Consider the following 7,821-nt stretch of genomic DNA (forward strand, 5'->3'; position numbering starts at 1 on the left):
AGGGGCTGATCTAGTAGAAGGCCAAGGGCACTGGAGGCACAGGCCAGTCTTAATCGGAAAGCAAATAGACCCCTCTAAAAATCGCCTTAGGGAGCCGAAAACACTTTAATGGCGGCCATGGCCTGCGTGGCGTGTTTTTTATTGCTGGCGACGAGGACAGGGTTAGTTATGAATGACCTTGGTCATTTCCGTGCTCCGGAACTTTTAATCTAAAGCCTGTCCGCATCTTATGGCCCTAGATTTGATAAGTTTGTCGCATCGTTTATCCGTTAAGCACTTACAATTTCGATCTGCCGCTGAGAGCAAATGCGACTTTTTATCACGAGGGGAGGAGTGGTCAAGTGTTGATAGGTACACTGTTCTATACGACAAACTTCTGCTTGGGGCATGGGGTGGTAGACATCCGGCTACATTAACAGGTCCGTCAATAGGTTTTGGTAGCAGAGGCATCGGGTGAATTACACAACCTATCCCGATTTCCTTGTTTTCCTATCCAACTTTATTTTTTGTCATATGGAGGATAGCACTCCCATCTAAAACAGTGCTGCTTTACTTAATTAATAATTTTGTGCTACTCGCGACCCGCATGCGAAATTTTTGGGCTGAATTTGGTGTCTTTCCGCAGTCTTCAAGTCAGCTGTCTCCGGATATCGGCAGTTGTATAAACAACATAATCCTTATGGTTAACGCTCTAAAATGCCGAGTTACGCGCGACAGCTCATATTAAACCATTCGCTTTCGCCAATACTTGTGTGGGATTGAAGCCGGAAGCTAATTTCCTCAGATAGATACATAAAATCCGCTGTAAGAGTGGCAATGGAAATGAGTTTGTTGAGCCGGGGTGTAGAAAATGCATATGCTTTTAATTGGACCGCTGCATGCATCCGCATTATCAAGATGTTGTTGCGCGCCTGGGATGCGCGTAAACTTTCCGTTAAATTGGTGTACATCATACTATGTAGGCCAGTTTAATATCATGAATAATAGTTTTTCATCAGCATAACAAAGTCAAGCGCGAAGACCGCGTATTATCAAATGGTGTCATTCTCTGCTGTGCCCGGCAAGGCACCTCCCCCTTGTAGTCTGAAGTTCGATTAAATCCCAGATTCTTGTATTCCTACTATGGTAAAGAACGTATCTCAAAATTTTTATCACATTGACCACAACATTCCAGGTTAAGTTCAAATGTTTCCATAATGTGGCCCCGAAAAGCGTAAGAGATGTAAAAAACAACACCATTATTTCAATTCACGCCGTCATGCATTTTTTCCAGTTTTAAAGGGTATGTTCCACGTTTGAAGATATTAAAACAAGCATTACATATGATTAGAGAGGCCCAATTATAGCAATCCTTTGTTTAATTATGTTATTGCTCCTTGCAAAACATGGACAGAGAACCAGTTTACGGCCGTTATATCCGAAAATCGTGTTCCCAAACGGCAGATATGAACGAATCGACGATTGGATTTGTCTTAGCCTCGATCGCCACATGGCCAATGGAATGCCAGGATTTGAAAGGCGTTATTATAGCGTCATGGATACCTTGATGACCCCGAAATAGTCCTCTCGAAGCAAAAAAGTCTGCGCATCTTGGCCGACGTTCAGCTCAGAATGTAGAACGGTTTAGATCTTAAGTACGGCTGTTAACTACACCGAGTGATCTTCAGGATGGCTACCTCAATTTAAAACCCAATACAAATGTAGAACACTCCCTTCAGCTATGCTTGACTATTTTCTAGGTCACAAGTAACAGCCCTTGGCAGATATCTTCTGTTATACTAAAGGAACAGTGTCTGTGTGTGTGCCCGTCAGTAGACCTGCAGGCTTAGCGATCAGGAGTCTTTGCATGAAATTTGCACACGACCGAGATGTGCCGGCTGCGCTTGGCAGAGTAGCGTTAAATTTTCGCACTTCGCAAAAATGAGCGCGTGCCGAAAAAAACGCAAATTTCCCACAGGGTTAACACGAGCGACACCAGTTTCAAGAAGGCTGCCGGCCGACGGCCCGACGCGCCTCGCTTCCCGCAGCCGTATCTCGGTAACCAACGGTCGCAGCGACCTGCAACTTGCACGGTGCGAAAACGCACGGAATGGGCCATTGCGATCTGGGGATTTTTTTTCGTCACGTGACATGTGGCACGTGCACGTGTGTTCACAAGTTGAAATCGGCCGTTTTGACGCGGTTTTCTGTTTACCTTTATATCTCAGCACGGAAAGGAGGTAGGGCTTTGAATTTGCTTTCCCAACATTGAAAATTAAAGCGGCTACATTTGCAGTGTGCATTGCGAGTTTGTGCAATGCACTGTTGCGCTGCAAATTGCATTACAAGCTGCAACGGGCCGAGTGTACAAAGGCGAAGCTGAATACAAGCCGCTACCGTCAAAACTATGCGTGATATGAAACCTTGGCAACTATATCAGCGTGTCGGCAGATTCGTCCTCTCCCTGATGCACTCTTTTGTAGACCGCATGTTTAAAAGATGTCGCTCACAAATGGGCCTAGAGTAAAGGGTCGCATGACGGCATTTTCGCCGCGACGGGCGGCAACTTTGTTCATTTAGCCACGCTTCACACCGAAGAGTGAGCATTCAGGCGTGTTTTCAGCCTGTCCGGCAGTGTGCCGGCGGACGGGCCGTGCGCGGGAGCGGTCTCGGATGAGACATGACGGTGGGCGGCGCGCTGTGCGTTGCGGTCGCCCTTGCACGCACAAGCGTGGCTTTTGTTTCCAACACTCACAATTGACGCGGGTGCACTTACAGTTGCATCCCGAGTTCTGCAACGCACGTCAATGTCGTGCAATTTGCACTGCAAATTGCACGACAACTTCACACGGCACGAGATGACAGATGGATTTTGCTCTGTTCCGCGGATTTGCAGCTTTGTGTCACATTTCGGCACCTATGGCACTAAACACACCCGGGATTGGAATGCTTCAAAGATGAATGTAAGGAGCGAAATAATCATGTTTTGTGACACGTGCCACGCGTCATGGGCGCCCATGCCGTAAACTATGGATTCACACATTTTTTAGGTGCTTGCACGTTTTCATGATATCTCATAAACCAGGTAATAAAGTACACAGGGACTGGCATGCCTCGATAGGTGATCTAACGGGCAATCACTGAAACGTGTACGATGTCATTCTGCACGTGTTATGTGACGCTTGCACATTAGCTGTGAAGCTGTATTCTGTTGATTTCGTCCATTTCTACCGATAGGCAATTGAACGGGAAATCCCATGGTCACATGTGTCACAAGTGCGGGATGGCACGTTACACGTGTCGGGCACACACGAGCCGAGAAGATGGCTTTTGCTCTTTCCACGGGTGTACACGCTTTGTGCCACATCTCGGCACCCAGAGCGCAGAGTGACTGGGGAGTGGCATGCATTCATAACAAATCGAACGGGCAAAGACGTTGCATGAATTGTCATGTCGCACACGCTGCGTGTAACGCGTGCACGAGCCAGCAAGATAGACTTGGATGCTGCCGGCCGTTTTTCTCTCTTTGATGCAATGCCATGCTGTTTAATACTACGGCAGTACGTGCTGCCATCATTCAAAAGGCTGGCAGTTTATGAAGTGGCAAGAATTAATGGCTACACACCCACGATCATTCGCTCATCCCATGAAATAGGTTCGGCTGTGTTGCAGAGTGCACGGCGAAAAGCATCCTCTCCTGCCGGCGACCGCCAGAGACCGCCAGTGCCGCGCGCGGCTTGCGACTGAGTCTTTTTACACTTAACACAATATTTTGGCAGCCAGGGCACCTAGAAACGTGAGTTCGACTGCAAAAGAATACATAATTAAAATTGCCACTTTTGCATTAGCGCAGCGAAGCAGCGCGCAAGCGCTTGTAGCTACTTAAGGAGCAGTTTGCAAACATCGTCTGTCTCCGAAACATTGACTATTTGCATAAAAGTGCTCGCATAAAGGCGGTGCCTTGCCGGTGCAGACACATCGATCGTCGTAGCGAAAGCTCAGAGACAAGTTTCCGCATATGGCTGGTCAAAGAGGGTTACAAGATTGCCTTTGGCTTCATGGTGTCAGCCTAGTCACAGAGCAGCCGGTCACAAGAGGGCCTTTGGCTTCATGGTGTCAATCCTGGTCACAGGACAGCCGGTCACGAGAGAGGCGTTTGGCTTCATGGTGTAAGCCTGGCACAGGGCAGCCGGTCACAAGAGGGCCTTTGACGTCATGGTGTCAGCCTGGTCACAGGGCAGCCAGTCAACAAGAGGGCCTTTGGTTCATGGTGTCAGCCCTGGTCACAGGGCAGCCCGGTCACAAGAGGGCCTTTGACGTCATAGGTGTCAGCCTGGTCACAGGGCAGCCAAGTCACAAGAGGGCCTTTGGCTTATGGTGTCAGCCTGGTCCCAGGCAGCCGGTCACAAGAGGGCCTTTGGCTTCATGGTGTCCGCCCGGTCACAGGGCAGCCGGTCAACGAGAGGGCTCTTTGGCTTCATGGTGTCAGCCAGGTCACAGGGCAGCCGGTCCGAGAGGGCCTTTGGCTTCATGGTGTCCGGCCGGGTCACAGGGCAGCCGACAGCCATGGAGTGACATTGCGCGCTGGAAGTTCCTTTCGTGCTATTTGGATAAGGAACCGATGCAAAACGATCCGTTCGACGTCCATTGTAATAACTGGGATGGTGGGTTTTGTGGTGCTAGTATAAATTTGTTCATCACGGAACCAGATTAGAAGTCCATCTCAGCAAAATGCTCGTTTTTCCTGTTGTTTCCATTGTGTAGCTGAACTAAACTATAACCTGGAACTAGCGATGCCGCGCAAAACAAATCATGTTGCTTGATTTTGTTTTTAATGATATCTTGCAATCAAGCAGATGGGATCTCAAGTTCAAGCAAAACAATGTTAGGTCTGTGGCACAAGACAGATATAGGGCTAAATGTCGCTTGTTATAAAAGAGTCCAGAGATAGTTGTCAGTGACGTCCATACCATGTTTGGGTTGTGTGGAGAGAAAAAGCCTCTGGGCCCACATTGACAGACAGAAGAAGAAACCCTCAAATATAAATGATTTGCCTCCAATGTATGCTCCAGACAACACGGATTTTTTGTTTAGCGGACGTGCTCCTCAACAGCGATGATGATGGGATTAGTGAGTGTTTGAAACCCGTGAGGCGGAACTGCAGCGCGCGCCATTACAGCTCATGGTGGCAGATTCTGCTGCAAAATGGGACCATTTCTGGGTAGTTTGCAATGTCCACCAAGCCAAACAGGAATGGTCCATATCCAAGGTTGCAAAAGTCTCGGGAATATATTAGGTGGTCGAGTATTATTCCTTGCAAACCTTTTTCACTTAACCCATCCGACACCTGGATCTGCAAGTTAACCCACGCCTAGGAAGATCGCAGCACCGCAGCAGCAAAATTCCTGGCGCCTGTTTTATTCACTAACCTCATTTTCACGTTTCACTCAATAGGTGCTGCGGTGGCAAATATAAAAGAGCAATGCGCAAGTCAGAACTCAACTAGCGTATCGATATTCAGGCGCGTTGGCTATGACGAATAAAGCGCTGGTGTGCAGCTATGAAAATGTGGTTTAGTAGGATTATGTAGTTGGAAGTGCATCCTGACACTGATTTGTCTTTAAAAGGTCTGAAATGCTAGCTGTACAATCTTTGCCTCCACAGAATCTCGAAAAAAGGTGTGATGAAACAGGATTGGCCACACAATTCAGTGGAAAAAATTTCCGTTTTATTCATTTTCCTAAAATGTACCAAGCTAGTAGCTTCAGCCAAATGTCATACTACGGGTTACCAAACTTAAGTCCCATGGTGACGTCACATCTGCGTAGCCTTTTACTCTAGTAGCCTTGGCTATTAGCATGGTAAGAAGCAGTGGAAATTTTGCCAGAACCAGCGGCTCACAAATGTCGCCGTGATACAAATAGGTGATGCACGATGGGATGAGGTAAGGCTTCTTTAGGTCAGGTTTAGTGAGTCTGCCTTCATGGAAGTAAGCATAGGTATTTTGCATAGGTATTTTGTTTTGGTATGCTTGCTGCTCTTACGATTTTAGCTGTCCCTCTCCAGCTTTTGCAAGGACTTGTTGAAGTTTGCAGCACGTGCAAAGTTCAACAAGAAACGTAGGGTAGAGCTGTTATGGACCATTTTATTGGCTGCCAGACCCTCATCATTGTAGATTCTACGGCATCTCACGCATATGGTTTTCCAGAAGAACAGTTCACGGATTTGGTGAATTCGCAGATGGCGGCTGGATGCGCGGCACAAATTTGACTGAACCAGAATAGTTTGGGCAACGCAGCGCTTTAGGACCAGGACGAATTTTACAGTTTGCCACACCACACAGATTCAAGAAGTCTAAACACAGCTAGATTCCAAGATGCCAACTAGATTTACAATTGCTATTCTACAAATGCTACAAAAAGGACTTGAATAATCCAGAAATGTTGGTTCCAATCAATGGCAATGGAAAGGCGTCCCAGATAATCGATGCAAACATGACCCTGAGTAGAATGTTCCAAAAAAGTGACTGCCAGATATTACTGGAAGTAGGTTGATAAGCTGTTACACAAGCCACTGCCTTCTATGTATAAAGGTGGCAGGGTAAATCATGGCTGATTTTAATGCATCTACAACATGTAGTGAAAACGTATGTAGTCCTACCGTTACCAATCTGGTCAATGGCAATAAGGTAGCATAGCATCATTACCGTTATTGATTGGCATTCAGTGTCGCAAAAAGCGGGCATTAAAGCCTTACGATAATTTCGTGCCTTTTTACCGAGGTCAGTAAGCCTTACGTAGTCTTTCTTCAAAACTGAGCTCACTGATATTTTCCCATGTTGCTGGATAATTCGATTGGGTATCTAAAGCGCAAGACATGAAGAATGTGACATGCGAGCAAGCTACCTTAACCTATGAACTGCAGACAATTCGAACCTTCCAAGAACACGAAACATTGTAAGGCTGCCCAAGTTCCAGCTGCATCATTATAAATGGCTGGAATATGCTCCGATGCCGTTTCCAACACGTGTCGTTGCGGCATTGGGGCTTTAGGACGCACTTAGCTGCTGGGGATAAATGGCATTGCCTGCCCCTCACCCTGGTAGGAAGGGAGGGCCCGCGGGTGACCGAAACCATACCTCTGGTTTTCCAGATGTTCACTTCAAGCACGACACTACCGGCGCCCTTCATGAAAATAAGCTTTACCAAGGCACTTGCAAAATTATCACCGTGGCACACGAATACCCAGCACGCATGCCGGCATGTCTTGACTCTCGCCCTGATGGGGAGGAAGAGAGGGCGCGATGGGACCCCACTCAATTGCTTCCCGAGGGTACCTCTCACGACATATTGCGTAACCGGCGTCGATTACGCAAGGGATGACGCATTACACACGAGCTACGGCTGGCGTGGGGCGACGGGCCGCAACCGACGATTCCGAGGACCGCGCGGCAGCCGACCTTGTTATATTAACGGAGCCCTGTATTCCGAATTAAAACCAGAAACATGCCTGTTAACGTCTCGACGCCATGGTCTCATAATATGAGTATGCAAAGGTACAAAATTCGGTTTCGAGGGAAATTGGTCCGTTGATCTGACTAATGGCGTAAATATAGACCTAGCAGCATGCAAATTATTACCAATCGCAAGATATTGCTAAAAAAAATGATCATGAGAACACCGCCATTCGTTATCCGCCGCACAGATTTGTCTTTGTTCCACGAATGATCGCTGGAGGTTGCGACGAACTATATCCATATACACATAAAGCGTTGGATATCCATTTTTTTCGACACATAGCACGCCCAGCATTAGAGATTGTATTTATTCAGTAAGACAGTAA

The sequence above is a fragment of the Pollicipes pollicipes genome, unplaced genomic scaffold, assembly GCF_011947565.3.
Source record: "Pollicipes pollicipes isolate AB1234 unplaced genomic scaffold, Ppol_2.1 Scaffold_4219;HRSCAF=4965_pilon_pilon_pilon, whole genome shotgun sequence".
Taxonomy (NCBI): Eukaryota; Metazoa; Arthropoda; class Thecostraca; order Pollicipedomorpha; family Pollicipedidae; genus Pollicipes; species Pollicipes pollicipes.